This window comes from Malaclemys terrapin, chromosome 6 (assembly GCF_027887155.1).
Source record: "Malaclemys terrapin pileata isolate rMalTer1 chromosome 6, rMalTer1.hap1, whole genome shotgun sequence".
Taxonomy (NCBI): domain Eukaryota; kingdom Metazoa; phylum Chordata; order Testudines; family Emydidae; genus Malaclemys; species Malaclemys terrapin.
The window spans coordinates 111,169,116-111,188,470 of NC_071510.1; positions in this window are offsets into that span (position 1 = coordinate 111,169,116).

A 19,355-nucleotide genomic window follows, 5' to 3' on the forward strand; every position below is an offset into this window, starting at 1 on the left:
CTGCATCCAAGGGTGCTAAAGGAGTTAGCAGATGTGATTGCAGAGCCATTGGCCAGTATCTTTGAAAACTCATGGCGATCAGGGGAGGTCCCGGATGACTGGAAAAAGGCTAATGTAGTGCCCCTCTTTAAAAAAGATAAGGAGGAGGATCCGGGGAACTACAGGCCAGTCAGCCTCACCTCAGTCCCTGGAAAAATCATGGAGCAGGTCCACAAGGAATCAATTCTGAGGCACTTAGAGAAAAGGAAAGTGATCAGGAACAGTCAGCATGGATTCACCAATGGCAAGTCATGCCTGACTAACCTAATTGCCTTCTATGATGAGATTACTGGCTCTGTGGATGAGGGGAAAGCAGTGGACGGGTTATTCCTTGACTTTAGCAAAGCTTTTGGTACAGTCTCCCACAGTATTCTTGCCAGTAAATTAAAGAAGTATGAGCTGGTTGAATGGACTAAAAGTGGATAGAAAGCTGGCTAGATCATCGGGCTCAACGGGTAGTGATCAATGGCTCCATGTCTAGTTGGCAGCTGGTATCAAGCAGAGTGCCCCAAGGGTCGGTCCTGGGGCCGGTTTTGTTCAATATCTTCATTAAAATGGAGGATGGTGTGGACTGCATCCTCAGCAAGTTTGCAGATGACAAAAAACTGGGAGGAGTGGTAGATACACTGGAGGGTAGGGATAGGATACAGAGGAACCTAGACAAATCATTGGGCCAAAAAAAATCTGATGAGGTTCAACAAGGACAAGTGCAGAGTCCTGCACTTAGGACAGAAGAATCCCATGCACTGCTACAGACTAGGGACCGAGTGGCTAGGTAGCAGTTCTGCAGAAAAGGACCTAGGGGTCACAGTGGACAAGAAGCTGGATATGAGTCAACAGTGTGCTCTTGTTGCCAAGAAGGCTAACGGCATTTTGGGCTGTATAAGTAGGGGCATTGCCAGCAGATCGAGGAACGTGATCGTTCCCCTTTATTCGACATTGGTGAGGCCTCATCTGGAATACTATGTCCAGTTTTGGGCCCCACACTACAAGAAGAATGTGGAAAAATTGGAAAGAGTCCAGCGGAGGGCAACAAAAATGATTTGGGGTCTGGAGCACATGACTTATGAGGAGAGGCTGAGGGAACTGGGATTGTTTAGTCTCCAGAAGAGAAGAATGAGGGGGGATTAGATAGCTGCTTTCAACTACCAGAAAGGGGGTTCCAAAGAGGATGGATCTAGAGAGAACAAGGACTAATGGTTTCAAGTTGCAGTGGCAGAGGTTTAGGTTAGATATTAGGAAAAAACATTTTCATTAGGAGGGTGGTGAAGCACTGGAATGGGTTACCTAAGGAGATGGTGGAATCTCCTTCCTTAGAGGTTTTTAAGGTCAGGCTTGACAAAGCCCTGGTTGGGAAGATTTAGTTGGGAACTGGTCCTGCTTTGAGCAGGTGGTTGGACTAGACCTCCTGAGGTCCCTTCCAACCCTGATATTCTGAGGCACTGACTACTAGCTGATGCCCTTCAACTATATAGTTCAGATAGACAAAATTCTGCCTCAGGGCTGAAAGAAAGCATAGAAAAATGCCCTAATCTTGATGACACAACCTTACTCTCTTTCTTCAGATCCTTCCCCAAGACACTTTTCACTCCAAATATTACCCTCACCTTTACACCCCAATTGTTTTTTTTTTTTTTAATTTTCCCTGTGTCATAAGAACGTCCATATTGGGTCAGACCAAAGGTCCATCTAGCCCAGTATCCTGTCTTCCGACCATGGCCAATGCCAGGTGCTTCAGAGGGAATGAACGGAACAGGTACTCATCAAGTGAGCCATCCCCTGTCGCCCATTCCCAGCTTCTGGTAAACAGATGCTAGGAACACCATCCCTGCCCATCCTGACTAATAGCCATTGATAGACTTATTCTCCATTAACTTATCTAGTTCTTTTTTGAACCCTGTTATAGTCTTGGCCCTCAACATCCTCTGGCAAGGAGTTCCACAGGTTGACTGTGCGTTGTGTGAAAAAATAGTTCCTTTTGTTTGTTTCAAACCTGCTGCATATTAATTTCATTTGGTGACCCCTGTTCTTTTGTTATGAGAAGGAGTAAATAACACTTCCTTATTTTCTTTCTCCACACCAGCCATCATGATTTTATAGACCTCTATCATATCCCCCCCCTCAGTCATCTCTTTTCCAAGTTGAAAAGTCCCAGTCTTATTAATCGCTCCTCATATGGAAGCCATTCCATACCCCTACTCATTTTTGTTGCCCTTTTATGAACCCTTTCCAATTCCAATATATCTTTTTTGAGATGGGGTGACCACATCTGCATGCAGTATTCAGGATGTGGGTGTACCATGGATTTATATAGAGGCAATATGATATTTTCTGTCTTATTATCTATCCCTTTCTTAATGATTCCCAACATTCTGTTCACTTTTTTGACTGCCCCTGCACATTGAGTGGATGTTTTCAGAGAACTATCCACAATGACTCCAAGATCTCTTTCTTGAGTGGTAACAGCTAATTTAGACCCAGTGATGAGCTCCCAAAATCCTAAGAACTGGTTCCCTACCAGGTCCTCGGCGGCGGCGGCGGGGGGGGGGAGGGATCTTCACTCGCTCTCGGTTTTTGGCGGCACATACGTCACCCAGAGCGAGTGAAGACCTCTCCCCACTGCTGCCAAAGACACGGTAGGGAACCACACGGTGAGTACAAGCCCCACATGCCTGTCTACCCTCCTGCCCTCCTCAGAACCCGCAACCCATCAACCCCTCCCCCCGCTCCTTGTCCCCGACCACCCCCTCCCGAGACCCCCCACCCTAACTGCCCCTGTCATAACTATAAAGGGAAGGGTAATAGCTGTCCTGTGTACAGTACTATAAATCCCTCCTGGCCAGAGACTCCAAAATCCTTTTCCCTGTAAAGGGTTAAGAAGCTCAGGTAACCTGGCTGGCATCTGACCTAAAGGACCAATAAGGGGACAAGATACTTTCAAATCTTGGGGGGGGAAGGCTTTTGTTTGTGTTCTTTGTTTGGGAGTGTGTTCGTTCTCGGGGACTGAGAGGGACCAGACATCAATCCAGGTTCTCCACATCTTTCTAAACAAGCCTCTCCTATTTCAAACTTGTAAGTAAATAGCCAGGCAAGGCGTGTTAGTTTTCCTTTGTTTTTCTCAACTTGTAAATGTACCTTTTACTAGAGTGTTTATCTTTGTTTGCTGTACTTTGAACCTGAGACTAGAGGGGAGTCCTCTGAGCTCTTTAAGTTTGATTACCCTGTAAGGTTAATTTCCATACTGATTTTACAGAGATGATTTTTACCTTTTTCTTTAATTAAAAACCTTCTTTTTAAGAACCTGATTGATTTTTCCTTGTTTTAGATCCAAAGGGGTTTTGGATCTTGATTCACCAGGAGTTGGTGGGAGGAAGGAGGGGAATGGTTAATTTCTCCTTGTTTTAAGATCCAAGGGGTTTTGGATTTGTTTTCACCAGGGATTTGGTGAGGGTTTTTCAAGGCTTCCCAGGGAGGGAATCCATTGATGGTGGCAGCCGAACCAGAGCTAAGCTGGTAGTTAAGCTTAGAAGTTTTTCACGCAGGCCCCTACATTTGTACCCTAAAGTTCAAAGTGGGGATCTCAGTCCTGACATGGTGAATAGCGGTGGGATCATTTTAAACCCAAAAGCCAGTGAGATTTTTTTTTCCTTCTAGCTGCTTGGAAAGTGGAGCTGGAAGTAGATAGATGCATATCTTATCTCTCCTTGCCTGAAGGCAGAGGTGTTAAGTTTTTTTTACAGGTCCTTTGTTAAGAGAAGGGTTCAATTAGCAAATGACTGGTAAAAGGTATTTACAAGCTGAATTGGTTTTTTTTTTCTTTTTACATCCTCGGGAGTAGCTAGTTAGAAAGTTACTGTTAACTCTGCAGCAGCCAGAGCTGAGAGCTTCCCAGTTTGTCAACTGCAAAGGGGGTTACCCAGCACAAGAAAACAGGAAAATGACTACCAAAGAAGTAGCTAACAAAATAGAACTGGCCAAACTAGAAGCAGAAGAAAATGAAAGAAAACATCAGAGACTGCTTCAATTAACAAAACTCGAGACAGAGCAGAGAGAAAGAGAAGAAAAAGCCAAAGAGGAGGCCCACAAGAGAGAGATGGAGCTGAAAGAAAAAGAGATGGAGGAGAGAGAAAAAGAAAGGAAGCATGAACTGGAAGTAGCAAAGGCTAAGCAGGATGCACCAGCCAATGCTAACAACCCCCCTCCAGGTACCACTTCCCATCCCAGAAAATTCCCCATCTACAAGGCAGGCAATGATACTGAGGCCTTCTTAGAAAATTTTGAAAGGGCCTGCCTTGGATACAGCATCACTGCAGACCAGTACATGGTAGAGCTGAGGCCGCAGCTCAGTGGACCCTTAGCAGAGGTGGCGGCTGAAATCCCTAAGGAACACATGAACAGTTATGAACTTTTTAAAAACAAGGCCAGACTCAGAATGGGGCTAACACCCGAGCATGCCCGTCGGCGGTTCAGAGCCCTAAAGTGGAAACCGGATGTGTCATTTACCCGTCATGCCTACCACATTGACAAAAATTGTGATGCCTGGGTATCAGGAGCAAATGTTAAATCTCTGGAAGATCTGCTTTCCCTAGTAAAAATGGAGCAGTTTTTAGAGGGTGTTCCTGAGGAAATAGAAAGGTACATCCTAGATAGGAAGCCCAAAACTGTAACTGAGGCGGGGGAGATTGGAGCCCAATGGGTGGAGGTGGCAGAAAAGAAAAAAACTAGTAGCAGTTGGAGCGAATATCAGAAGGGGCAAGCCGAAACAAAACCTTACCACCGGGGACAACCCAAGGCCCCACCCACATCCCAAGGGAAACCCCAGACGCCTTCTCACCCCACCACACCAGTCTCCACCAACCAACCTCGTCCCGGTGATACCTTAGCAGGGCGATGTTTTAAATGTAATGGACTGGGACATATAAAGGCTCACTGCCCCAAGAACCCCAACCGATTACAGTTCATTACACCCCAATCACACCAAAGATCCCCAAACCCAGATGCCTCTCTCATACCCTCGGAGCGAAGGGAAACCTTGAGAGTGGGCGGAAGGAAGGTTACCGCTTGGAGGGACACTGGGGCTCAAGTGTCAACTATCCACCAATCCCTAGTGGACCCCAAACTCATCAACCCAGAGGCTACAGTGACAATTCAACCCTTCGTGTCACAATCTGTAACCTTGCCTACAGCCACGTTGCATGTCCAGTACAAGGGCTGGTCAGGAATGTGGACTTTTGCAGTCTATGACAATTATCCCATTCCCATGCTGCTGGGGGAAGATTTGGCCAACCATGTGAAGGTAGCCAAGAGGGTGGGAATAGTCACCCGCAGCCAGGCTAAGCAAGCTTTCACCCCCATCCCTGTTCCTGAGCCGTCCACCAGGGCACCGTCTGTGTTACCGGAGACCCAGACAAAGGTGGTGGAACTGGATCCTCTGCCAACGACTGCAACAGCCGTAGTGGATCCAATCCCAGAGACCCAGCCAAAGCCAGTCCCAGAACCGGAACTGGCAACGCAACCAGCACCAGAACCATTGCCAGCCCTGAGTCCAGCGCTTGCAAACCCATCTACAACTCCAATGCCGGAGGGCACCAGCGAGCCTGAACTGGCAGAAGCAGCAGATAACCCTACCCAAGAGGCTCAGCCAGAGCCTGAGTTACCACATAGTGCACCAGCGGACAGCGGTTCACAGTCAATGGAAACAGCCCCAGCACCTGCATCACTTCCAGAGGGACCAAGCCCCAGTCCACAGTCCAAGGAGGAACTGATGTCTCCAGCATCAAGGGAACAGTTCCAGGCCGAGCAGGAAGCAGATGACAGCCTTCAGAAAGCTTGGGCGGCGGCGCGGAGCACCCCACCGCCTCTCAGCTCTTCTAACCGATCCCGGTTTGTTGTAAAACAAGGACTTTTATACAAGGAGACTCTTTCTGGTGGGCACCAGGAAGACTGGCATCCTCAAAGGCAGTTGGTAGTTCCCACTAAGTATCGGGTAAAGCTCTTGAGCTTAGCCCATGATCATCCCAGTGGCCATTCTGGGGTGAACAGAACCAAAGACCGGTTGGGGAAGTCCTTCCACTGGGAGGGAATGGGCAAGGACGTTGCTAATTATGTCCGGTCTTGTGAAGTGTGCCAACGAGTGGGAAAACCCCAAGACCAGGTTAAAGCCCCTCTCCAGCCACTACCCATAATTGAGGTCCCATTTCAGCGCGTAGCTGTGGATATTCTGGGTCCTTTCCCAAAGAAGACACCCAGAGGAAAGCAGTACGTACTGACTTTCATGGATTTTGCTACCCGATGGCCGGAAGCAGTACCCTTAAGCAACACCAGGGCTAAAGGTGTGTGCCAGGCATTAACAGACATTTTTGCCAGGGTAGGTTGGCCCTCCGACATCCTTACAGATTCGGGAACTAACTTCCTGGCAGGAACCATGGAAAACCTGTGGGAAGCTCATGGGGTGAATCACTTGGTTGCCACCCCTTACCACCATGAAACCAATGGCCTGGTGGAGAGGTTTAATGGAACTTTGGGGGCCATGATACGTAAATTTGTAAATGAACACTCCAATGATTGGGACCTAGTGTTGCAGCAGTTGCTTTTTGCCTACAGGGCTGTACCACATCCCAGTTTAGGGTTTTCACCATTTGAACTTGTGTATGGCCGTGAGGTTAAGGGGCCATTACAGTTGGTGAAGCAGCAATGGGAGGGGTTTACGCCTTCTCCAGGAACAAACATTCTAGACTTTGTAAGCAATCTACAAAACACCCTCCGACATTCTTTGGCCCTTGCTAAAGAAAACCTAAAGGATGCTCAGGAAGAGCAAAAGGCCTGGTATGATAAACATTCCAGAGAACGGTCCTTCAAAGTAGGAGACCAAGTCATGGTCTTAAAGGCAATCCAGGCCCATAAAATGGAAGCGTCGTGGGAAGGACCATTCACGGTCCAGGAGCGCCTAGGAGCTGTTAACTATCTCATAGCCTCCCCCACCTCCAACATAAAGCCTAAAGTATACCATGTTAATTCTCTTAAGCCCTTTTATTCCAGAGAATTAAACGGTTGCCAGTTTGCAGCCCAGGAAACAGATGACGCGGAGTGGCCTGAAGGTGTCTACTACGAAGAAAAAAAGGATGGTGGCGTGGAAGAGGTGAACCTCTCCACGACCCTTGGACGTCTGCAGCGACAGCAGATCAAGGAGCTGTGCACAAGCTTTGCACCAATTTTCTCAGCCACTCCAGGATGGACCGAACGGGCATACCACTCCATTGACACAGGTAATGCTCACCCTATTAGAACCCCACCCTACCGGGAGTCACCTCATGCCAAAACTGCTATACAAAGGGAGATCCAGGACATGCTACAGATGGGTATAATCTGCCCCTCTAAGAGTGCATGGGCATCTCCAGTGGTTCTAGTTCCCAAACCAGATGGGGAAATACGCTTTTGCGTGGACTACCGTAAGCTAAATGCTGTAACTCGTCCTGACCACTATCCAATGCCACGCACAGATGAGCTATTGGAGAAATTGGGACATGCCCAATTCATCTCTACTTTAGACTTAACCAAGGGGTACTGGCAAGTACCACTAGATGAACCCGCTAAGTAAAGGTCAGCCTTCGTCACCCAGGCAGGGGTGTATGAATTCAATGTACTCCCTTTCGGGTTGCGAAATGCACCCGCCACCTTCCAAAGACTTGTAGATGGTCTCCTAGCGGGATTGGGAGAATCTGCAGTTGCCTACCTCGATGATGTGGCCATTTTTTCTGATTCATGGGCAGAGCACATGGAGCACCTGGAAAAAGTTTTCGAGCGCATCCAGCAGGCAGGACTAACTGTTAAGGCTAAAAAGTGTCAAATAGGCCAAAACAGAGTGACTTACCTGGGGCACCAGGTGGGTCAAGGAACTATAAATCCCATACAGGCCAAAGTGGATGCTATCCAAAAGTGGCCGGTTCCAAAGTCTAAGAAACAGGTCCAATCCTTCTTAGGCTTGGCTGGATATTATAGGCGATTTGTACCCCACTACAGCCAAATCGCCGCCCCGCTGACAGACCTAACCAGAAAGAAACAGCCAAATGCAGTTCAGTGGACTAATGAATGTCAAAAGGCCTTTAACCAGCTTAAGGCAACACTCATGTCTGACCCTGTGCTAAGGGCCCCAGACTTTGACAAACCGTTCCAAGTAACCACAGATGCGTCCGAACGAGGCGTGGGAGCAGTTTTAATGCAGGAAGGACCGGATCAAGAATTCCATCCTGTCGTATTTCTCAGTAAGAAACTGTCTGAGAGGGAAAGCCATTGGTCAATCAGCGAAAAGGAATGCTATGCCATTGTGTATGCGCTGGAAAAGCTACGCCCATATGTTTGGGGACGGCGTTTCCAACTACAAACAGACCATGCTGCGCTACAGTGGCTTCATACCGCCAAGGGAAATAACAAAAAACTTCTTCAGTGGAGTTTAGCTCTCCAAGATTTTGATTTTGAAATACAACACATTTCGGGAGCTTCTAACAAAGTGGCTGATGCACTCTCCCGGGAAAGTTTCCCAGAGTTAACTGGTTAACAATTGTTTTTGGAATAAAACATATTGTTAGTTTTTATATAATCAGTAGTATGTCTAAAGGTACATGTGTCTTATTAACTCTGTTTTCTCCTAGAACTCCAGGGAAAAATCACAGCCAGTGTGGAACCGAACATCCAACACTATCTGTGATTTGGGGGGCGTGTCATAACTATAAAGGGAAGGGTAATAGCTGTCCTGTGTACAGTACTATAAATCCCTCCTGGCCAGAGACTCCAAAATCCTTTTCCCTGTAAAGGGTTAAGAAGCTCAGGTAACCTGGCTGGCATCTGACCTAAAGGACCAATAAGGGGACAAGATACTTTCAAATCTTGGGGGGGGAAGGCTTTTGTTTGTGTTCTTTGTTTGGGAGTGTGTTCGTTCTCGGGGACTGAGAGGGACCAGACATCAATCCAGGTTCTCCACATCTTTCTAAACAAGCCTCTCCTATTTCAAACTTGTAAGTAAATAGCCAGGCAAGGCGTGTTAGTTTTCCTTTGTTTTTCTCAACTTGTAAATGTACCTTTTACTAGAGTGTTTATCTTTGTTTGCTGTACTTTGAACCTGAGACTAGAGGGGAGTCCTCTGAGCTCTTTAAGTTTGATTACCCTGTAAGGTTAATTTCCATACTGATTTTACAGAGATGATTTTTACCTTTTTCTTTAATTAAAAACCTTCTTTTTAAGAACCTGATTGATTTTTCCTTGTTTTAGATCCAAAGGGGTTTTGGATCTTGATTCACCAGGAGTTGGTGGGAGGAAGGAGGGGAATGGTTAATTTCTCCTTGTTTTAAGATCCAAGGGGTTTTGGATTTGTTTTCACCAGGGATTTGGTGAGGGTTTTTCAAGGCTTCCCAGGGAGGGAATCCATTGATGGTGGCAGCCGAACCAGAGCTAAGCTGGTAGTTAAGCTTAGAAGTTTTTCACGCAGGCCCCTACATTTGTACCCTAAAGTTCAAAGTGGGGATCTCAGTCCTGACAGCCCCCCAGGACCCCACCCAACTCGCCCCACTCCCTGTCCCCTGACTGCCCCAACCCCATCCACTACTACCCCAACAGACCTCTGAAACTCCCACAGCTACCCAACCACCACCACCTCCGTCCCCTGACTGCCCCCCCCAGAGCCTCTGCCCCCTCCAATCGCTCCCTGTGCCTTATCCAACACCTCCTCCCAGCCCCGGCCTGGCCCCCTTACCATGCTGCTGTGCCACGCAGCCACTGGAGCTCCCAGCCCCACCCCCTTACCATACCGCTCAAAGCAGCAGGAGCTGCAGAACTGCCCAGAGCACTGGCGCCGGCAGTGTGGCGCGCTGGGGCTCTGCGGGGGGGCGGGGGGGGAGGAGATGGGGGAGGGGCTGGGGTAGCCTCCCCAGCTGGGAGCTCAGGCGGGGTGGGCAGGATGGAGTTTGCTCACCCACCTGCCCCTTTAGGAACCGGTTCTACACCAGCTTCTAAATTTAACAACTGGTTCTTGCGAACCGGTGAGAACCGGCTTCAGCTCACCACTGTTTAGACCCCATATACATACATTTTTTATATGTATAGTTTGGATTATGTTTTCCAATGTACATTTATCAACAATTTCATCTGCCACTTTGTTGCCCAGTGTAGAGGGGTGGCCACCCCGCTCCTGCCCGGAGGGGTTAAAACAGCCCTGGAGAGGGCTAAAGGTGGGAAAAGAAAGGCTGATTGGGGAAGCAGCCACAGGTGAGGCCATGCCCCAACCATCTTCAGAACAGGTTTAAGGGTAGCCACATGTAGAATGTGTTGCAATAGTCTAATTCTGAGGTGGCAGAGACCTGGATTATATGAAGAAGCACCCAACTGAAAGAAAATGTTGCAATCACCAGCCCCCAAGCAGATGAATAAATTTAGCGGCATGATGAGCTGTTACAATTCTCCTGCCCAGTGTATATATATATTACTTTTGCACAACTCAATTCCTGATTCAAATGGGATTCTATACCCTCAACTTTTCTCCAATTGTATTCAACTCTTCGCAGGATCGGGCCCTACGTTATTATAAAAATACCAATGTTTTTAGAATGCCAGGAATGTGCCAGATTTAGAATTTATAAATCTAGGCTTACATTTGTTAACCCAATTAAATCTGACTGTGCCAGATACAGTAGCTGATTTCCAGTCTGAATTATGGATTTGGAACAGAGAGTCATGGGGTTATCCAAAGTATATGTAAATCAAGCACCAATGATTATTTTAAAGTAAACCAATAAGCTCAAAGGTTACCTTTTTGTTTTTAAATAAAAGGTTTTTGATATCCCAAGTCCTTAACAGACTCTCAAGTGGCTGCCCATCTGCCTGTCCTCAAAGAGGCTTATTTGTCCTAAGGTGACCAGATGTCCTAATTTTATAGGGACAGTCCTGATTTTTGGGTCTTTTTCTTATATAGGCTCCTATTACCCCCAACCTCCTGTCCCAATTAGTCACACTTGCTGTCTGGTCTCCCTATTTGTGTCTCTTCTCCCACATAAGCCCCTTCTAGGTCTCTTAAGGAATGTACTGGCCTGGGGCTCAAGAATAGGCTCTCCAGAAGCTCTACCCTTCTCTACTACATTGGATCCACCTGGGCCAGATAGGTCTCAGTCTGGGATATGCATAGAAACTCCTTGGGGATCTGTAACAGTGGTGGCTGCCGGGGCTGGAAGCTGGACCCAAGGGACCTGTACTACCGGGCATTGGCTGCATCCACAATGTGTCCAATGGCCTCCATCTGTGGCCTGAGGAGGACTGGAGGGGGAGGAGTTGACTGAGCACTGTAGTCAGAGGCATAGCTGGCTGCCGGTGCATGCTACATTCTCCACGTGCATGCTGCCCTTCTGATGTCACTCCTATTGGAGACAGGGGGAAGCTGCTTGCCCTGCTGGAGGGAAGAGAACACAAATAACCCTGCCCGGCCTACGCTGCATCTTGTCCAGCAGAGTCAGCCTTGCCAATCCTGCCTGGCTCCTTTCCTGCTTGACCTAGACTGGGCTGTGAGGGAAACTGCACTCTGCCCACAGAGCTGGCCAAGCTCCCCAATGAGACATTCAAGAGAGTGAAGCAGGGGACAAAGACATTTCCTTTGGTCTCTGGCTTCTCTCAGCCTCCAGTATCCAGCCACTGCAAACACCCCAGAAGGAGAAGCAGAGCTGAGGGGACAATCCCAACAAAAAGCAAATGTGGACCTACGTCACAGCTGGGAATTAGACGTATTATTGAGCTGAAGTGTTAGTCCACAATTTCAATGGAGTTTGGAATTTCTCTCAGAAAAGCTCTGCGGTGGGAGATAGCTGGCTGAACTGCCAGCCACTGGGAGGAGGGAGAAGGGAACCGGAGGGGACTTCAGGGGAGAAGGCATTCTGCTGCTGCTTGCGACTGACAGGTCTGGTTCTGCCTCCCCGCTGCAAGCAGGCTGAAGTACCCTTTGCAGCAGATCTGAGGAACTTAGCCAGATGAAGAAAAATGTACTTTTAGCTATTTTTAATATGACTTAGCTACTGGCAATGAGAAGAGCCAATGCCATGAATGAAAATCATCCCTCAGGAGAGGTCCAGCACAAAATCTATGTACCTGATTGTGCTGGATCTCTGAAGAGGAGTAAATTTCGTCCAAGGTGATCAGCAATCCATGTACCACCGGCAAGTGCTTCACAGTCCAGTTTGAGAACCACTGGTTTAGTGGGTTGGTGGTGGGTTATAAACCTTTTAATTGATAAAGACACTGGTCTGAATCCAGAAGTCAATAGTAATTGAAAAGCTGGTACCATCTGCTGATTGTTCTGTGGGAAATGTATTTGATAGTTTCGGTCAGCAAGAGTCCACTTCACAAAATCAGAACTACCACCAGAGTGGGTAATACCCAGCCACCTTGCTGGCAGTCTCAACAGAGGACCAGGACTGAATAAACTTCCCTCTCACAACTAGAGATGGTCCTTCCATGTCATATCCTCCAGGGAAAATTGGCAAGCCAGAGCGGTGAATCTTGCACTGCCACTATCTCTACCACACCGACAGTCTATAGATAGAGCACTTCACTCTCTCCAGCGATCAGTCTAAGACCCTTCAGAAACACTAAATCCACAAACACAAACATTAAAAATGGAAATGGCATTTAGATCTGGAATACCTTAAAGTGCTCTGAAGTTTTAGGGGTCTATCAATGGGAGCTCTACAGGATCAGGCCCTTATTGTTTGCTTATTAGTGGGATTTTCTGGATAATGATCATGATAAAATACCCAATAAGTGAGGAAAAGTGAACGAGGTTTTCTAACTAAACAGTGCATTTTGTAGATGAAAAATATATAAATAAAACAAAAGTCCTGGCTCTTTTTCTCTACAGCTTTCTTACATTTCCAGGCATCCATACACAATCACTCCCTCTCTTGTAGGGATCTGTTTTTCCTGTAACCTTCTTTCACACCTCTGGAGCCAGAGAGCTGAAATATTCCCAAATACACTTAAAGGAGGCTATCAGGGTTTACAGGATCTATTAGCGTCAGGAGATTTTTTACAGTATTTGGATATAAGAGTAGTGGGATTGATATGCTCAGGAGGGAGGATCTAAGGTGTGAACTGAGCAGTTTTGAATGAGGAACATCAAATCTGAGAAGGATTGAGCTGATCTTTGTTATCTTATTGTTGTTTTCTTTTTTAATAAAGCCAAACCCCATGAAGGGGGCTATATTGTACTTTTTCCACAGTGTGGGGAATATGTGTGTAGAGCAGATTGAGTATCCCTCTTTGATAATGTGCCCTTAATACATTGAAAGCAATTTTGTGAGGGAGATGTGACCATCTCTTGAGTGAATACTTAGTTCGGATCACTCAGATCCTAGATATTCTCTCCCTGCACCACTGAGAACCTGAGGTTTACAAGTAGACAGTGTTCAAAGTGGGGAAAATTAGTATTAACCCCCCAAAATTGATTATAAGCTCTGTTTTCCTTTTTTCCCCAAGTGGCTGCTGTGAGAAGTCAGGGTATGGTTTAGTCATTTAAACCCACAATACAAACACTGGGGGTAACTGGAGCTCACAACATCTCTACATGATTTTAGGTGATTGGGGAAAAGGATCTACTATTGGCATAGTTAGCTACTGCAACATTCAGGTGTTATTTGCTGAAAAAGCAAACAGAGGGGGAAAAAAACAAATCGGAGCCCTCGTTTGCAGTCCTGACAGAGACAAAACTCCCACTGAAGTTCGTGGGATGTCTGCCCATTACAGCGAGACTATAGTATCAGGCATTAAGCCAGTTATTGTTTGAATATTAGGCCAGAAAGTTGAGTCAAAATGTCCAGTTTTCCACTGACACTTAAAATATGCAAAGACATTGAACTCTATTCAGATGCCTGTGAGTCTAAACTTGTGATGTGCAGTGGCATTCAGAGTGACCACAAAAAATGTTCCTCTTCTCCAGTAATGCACATTCATGTGATCTTTATGAAACAGAGATCATCAAATCCAAATCAGAACACAGACTGTATGCTGAGGAGACTATTTTGATAACAAAAATTAATTGGAATGTTTTACGGGCACCTCACTGGGAAGGAGCCAGTAAAGGAAATAACTTGTTCTCTCAACATAAAATCCCTGTGAGGACACTCTTATTATTTAGTCAATACTAATCTAGTAGGTGGGTGGTAATGAGTGGTTCTATTGCTCAGCAGCCAATTATGTGCAAAGGTAAAGAAAACATCTAAAGCAGACTGAAAAAATATACCAATTCACTATTATGTTTTGTCACTGGATCACACTACTTAAAACCATATTAAATATTTTAAATTCTCATGTTTAAAAAAAATACTGCAAGAAGCCCACCACATTTTTCCTTAATAAACTAGTATAAGTGAAGTTATCCACCTTTTCCAATTTTGCAGCAATTTATCCACTGAAACTTTTCCTTGCTTTTTTCCATGCTGTGTGGAATGCCGTTCATGCACTATCCTATCTTCTTTAAGTCCCTCTTCAAGACTCACTTTAGCCAGGAAGCCTAAAGGACATCAACCAACTAATGCTGGCTGGCCCATGAAGCAGTCAGCAACAGCTGATATTTTTCATATATTTGTTTATACAAATGGGAAGTTAGAGATAGTTTCAAATAACTCATAACCATTCTGTTCCAGGTATTTGCCCTCTATAATTTGTTACTGTGATTCTCATCCTCTTCCTCCCCTTTCCTCCTCTTATTTGTTAAGGTTGGTCCATAGACTGCTCTGCATGGTTACCAAATGAAGCTACATTGGTTTAAATCACACTTCGGTATCCACACCAGGAGGTTACACCAATTTTAACTAAACCAGTTTCTAAATCAATTTAAATCAGTGCTCAAGCTTTTTGTAGACCATCCCTTACATTTATTTTTATGTTGTGTTTCATATTAGATTGTGATCTCTTTGAAGCAGTGTGATGGGCTGTATACACCTCACACTGGGAAACCTAGGGTTAACTAGAAGCTCTGGGTCTCGCGCTATGCTCTTTAGAACCCCCTTCAGGTAGTTGAAGGCTGCTATCAAATCCCACCCTCTCTTCTTTTCTGCAGACTAAATAAGCCCAGTTCCCTCAGCTTCTCCTCGTAAGTCATGTTCCCCAGCCCCCTAATCATTTTAATTGCCCTCCGCTGGACTCTCTCCAATTTGTCCACATCCTTTCTGTAGTGGGGGATCCAAAACTGGACGCAATACTCCAGATGTGGCCTCACCAGTGCTGAATAGAGGGGAATAATCACTTCCCTCAATCTGCTGGTAATGCTCCTACTAATGCAGCCAGCCTTCTTGACAACAAGGGCACACTGTTGACTCATATCCAGCTTCTCGTTCACTCTAATCCCCAGGTCCTTTTCTGCAGAACTGCCGCTTAGCCAGTCGGTCCCCAGCCTGCAGCAGTGCATAGGATTCTTCCATCCTAAGTGCAAGACTCTGCACTTGTCCTTGTTGAACCTCATCAGATTTCTTTTGGCCCAATCCTCCAATTTGTCTAGGTCACTCTGGATCCTATCCCTACCCTCCAGCGTATCTACCTCTCCCACCAGCTTAGTGTCATCCGCGAACTTGCTGAGGGTGCAATCCATCCCATTATCCAGATCATTAATGAATAATGATGCTTATGATGGGAGATAGCAGAAAGGTTCTTTCCTTAATCTCCAGGACCCACATGCAGATGGGGGCCCAAATCCTGCAAGGACAGTGACACAGACACCCCATTTAAGTTGCAGGATCAGGCCCACTAACTAACTTTGCTCCAATTGCTTTTGGAGGAATTAAGAATCTCTCTCCTTATAGCAATGATATATTTTTCTCTAAATACTATATGGAAAAGGCATTTTTAAAAGGAAAAACTTGCAACTTTTTTTTTAAAGGCCTAACAATTCTTTAGTTTCTAGCTCTCATTTAGGGCCTCATCTTGCTCCCACTGAAGCCAGTGGGAGTTTTGCCATTGGCTTCAGTAGGAGCAGCAGTAAGCCCTTTCTCTCCCCCAAGTTTTATGCTCTTGTTGTTTTCCTATCTTTCATCTGCCTTTCTCCAGCAAAAATCCCTGCTGTTGACCTCTAGACTCTTAGGATTTAAATTCTATTTATATGTCACAAATGAAAAGAAATGCGGTGGTCTCATATTGGTCCCTGGTGAACTTCTGTACACATAAATGCATCATGCAATCCAGCACAATTTGTGGTCTCTTTCCAAGTAAGTTTCAGTGCTGATATTTGACATAATTGAGGTGTAATGGCTTAGCTGTGTGAGGGAAACTTGTTCCGTGGTGCCTGTCTTATGCCGGGCCCTGGCTAGTGCATTCAGTTTCTTCACTTTCATATCCATCAAATTCAACTGGAAGTGTTTTTTGGGGAAAAAATAATTACTGGGAGAGGGGAAGGGAAGTTAGCAAGAGAAAGGGGGGGGGGAAACAATCAATGCACTCACTGTTCATCAAAAACAAGCCAAACAAGCACACCCTATTAATTATGAAACCTTTGTGTATTGGCTTTCGTACAGATCAAGCAGATGAAGTGACACAATGTGAAAGCACAGTATGGGTCAGTTAAACAAATACTACTTTATAGGAACATGCTCTTTAAAATAATATTTTCATGCACCAAACCAAAATAGAGAGTGTCAGAGAATGAAGCTCCTTTTAGCAGAGGCCATCTGTACTATCGGCATTGTCCTCTTTTTGTTAACTACATATTTTAAAAATTGATTTCCCTTACTTTTGTTTCATCTTATATAATTATTGTACTTTATTATTTCTATACTGAAAAGCTGCCGTTCAATCGTAAGACAAGTGGATATGCCCTCTTAGCTAAACATTCATATTATTTTACTATAAGCATTAATCACTGGTATCTAGGAGCACTTTACAGGGTTTAAACTGGAATATATTAGTAATATATGGAGCAAATACACTGTGATCCCTGATAATGCTGTCACTTAAAGAACAGAGACAAGGAAAATGATATCAACTGAGCTAAATGACCATGATTCCAGAGCTTGCAGCTAAGAGACAGTCGTAACATTTGAAATATGGCCAATTTGGGCTGATAGAAGAAAGTTAATGAAGTACCAGGGAAGAGTGAAATCTCCCCAACAAGATAAAGAGGATTGGACTGGTGGAAATAGTTATTATTGGTCCTATGGCTTGTGTGAGGCCATCTACTAAGCCTTAACTTCCATTTCTCTGCCAAGAGTGAAGTTGCACAGTTAAAAGGGAAATTAACTCCTGGGTATAGTCACCACTGCAATTACAGCTCCAGGTCAATTTTAAAGGTGACCTGCAATGTTTAAAAAAAGAAACATTCTGGAAAAAGAGAGGGTTCTGCTTGTTATTTACATTAGAAATCCTGTTCTTGCCTACTCAGCTTTTTCCTAGAAGACAATGGACAACTGGAGAAGTGGTAGGGTTCTGACCACAGATAGCGCATGTATAGATTCATAGATTCTAGGACTGGAAGGGACCTCGAGAGGTCATCGAGTCCAGTCCCCTGCCCGCATGGCAGGACCAAATACTGTCTAGACCATCCCTGATAGACATTTATCTAACCTACTCTTAAATATCTCCAGAGATGGAGATTCCACAACCTCCCTAGGCAATTTATTCCAGTGTTTAACCACCCTGACAGTTAGGAACTTTTTCCTAATGTCCAACCTGGACCTCCCTTGCTGCAGTTTAAGCCCATTGCTTCTTGTTCTATCCTTAGAGGCTAAGGTGAACAAGTTTTCTCCCTCCTCATGACACCCTTTTAGATACCTGAAAACTGCTATCATGTCCCCTCTCAGTCTTCTCTTTTCCAAACTAAACAAACCCAATTCTTTCAGCCTTCCTTCATAGGTCATGTTCTCAAGACCTTTAATCATTCTTGTTGCTCTTCTCTAGACCCTCTCCAATTTCTCCACATTTCTTGAAATGCGGTGCCCAGAACTGTACACAATACTCCAGCTGAGGCCTAACCAGAGCAGAGTAGAGCGGAAGAATGACTTCTCGTGTCTTGCTCACAACACACCTGTTAATACATCCCAGAATCATGTTTGCTTTTTTTGCAACAGCATCACACTGTTGACTCATATTTAGCTTGTGGTCCACTATAACCCCTAGATCCCTTTCTGCTGTACTCCTTCCTAGACAGTCTCTTCCCATTCTGTATGTGTGAAACTGATTTTTTCTTCCTAAGTGGAGCACTTTGCATTTGTCTCTGTTAAACTTCATCCTGTTTAACTCAGACCATTTCTCCAATTTGTCCTTTTTGAATTATGACCCTGTCCTCCAAAGCAGTTGCAATCCCTCCCAGTTTGGTTGATGAAGATATTGAACAGAGCCGGTCCCAAAACAGACCCCTGCGGAACCCCACTCGTTATGCCTTTCCAGCAGGATTGGGAACCATTAATAACAATTCTCTGAGTACAGTTATCCAGCCAGTTATGCACCCACTTTATAGTAGCCCCATCTAAATTGTATTTGCCTAGTTTATTGATAAGAATATCATGCGAGACCGTATCAAATGCCTTATTAAAGTCTAGGTATACCACATCCACAGCTTCTCCCTTATCCACAAGGCTCGTTATCCTATCGAAGCTATCAGATTGGTTTGACATGATTTGTTCTTTACAAATCCATGCTGGCTGTTCCCTATCACCTTACCACCTTCCAAGTGTTTGCAGATGATTTCCTTAATTACTTGCTCCATTACCTTCCCTGGCACAGAAGTTAAACTAACTGGTCTGTAGTTTCCTGAGTTGTTTTTATTTCCCTTTTTATAGATGGGCACTATATTTGCCCTTTTCCAGTCTTCTGGAATCTCTCCCGTCTCCCATGTAAGTGAAGCCTATTTGAGAGGGAAAGTGATTTCTATTCAGACTTATTAAATACTCTGCTTCTGGTTATTTTTATTAACTCAGATGCTTGAGAAACACTTGGGAGAAATATTCGAATCCTCCTCTCCCCCCCCTTGCATTTCAGGTAAGAGTTGAGAAATCTCACTATCCACAGAGGGGACCTCCAGTGATTCTCCCAGAGAAACCAGGCTTGACATTCCTGATAGTTGTAAAATTAAAATTCTTTCAGCATCAGAAGGAAGCAAAACAAGGCACAGCTCTAGCTTTCCTCTGCTTTGCAGAGAATGGACTCCTTTGCTCTTCACCCCTACCATTGGCACCAGACCCACTAGGGAAGGGTACAGTGGCCCTCTGCCTCAGTCAGGCAGAGACTCCAACAACTTCATTGTGGAAGAAGTCTTCAATGCCCCTGTCCCCTAACAGCAGCAGGAGAGCACACACTCACTG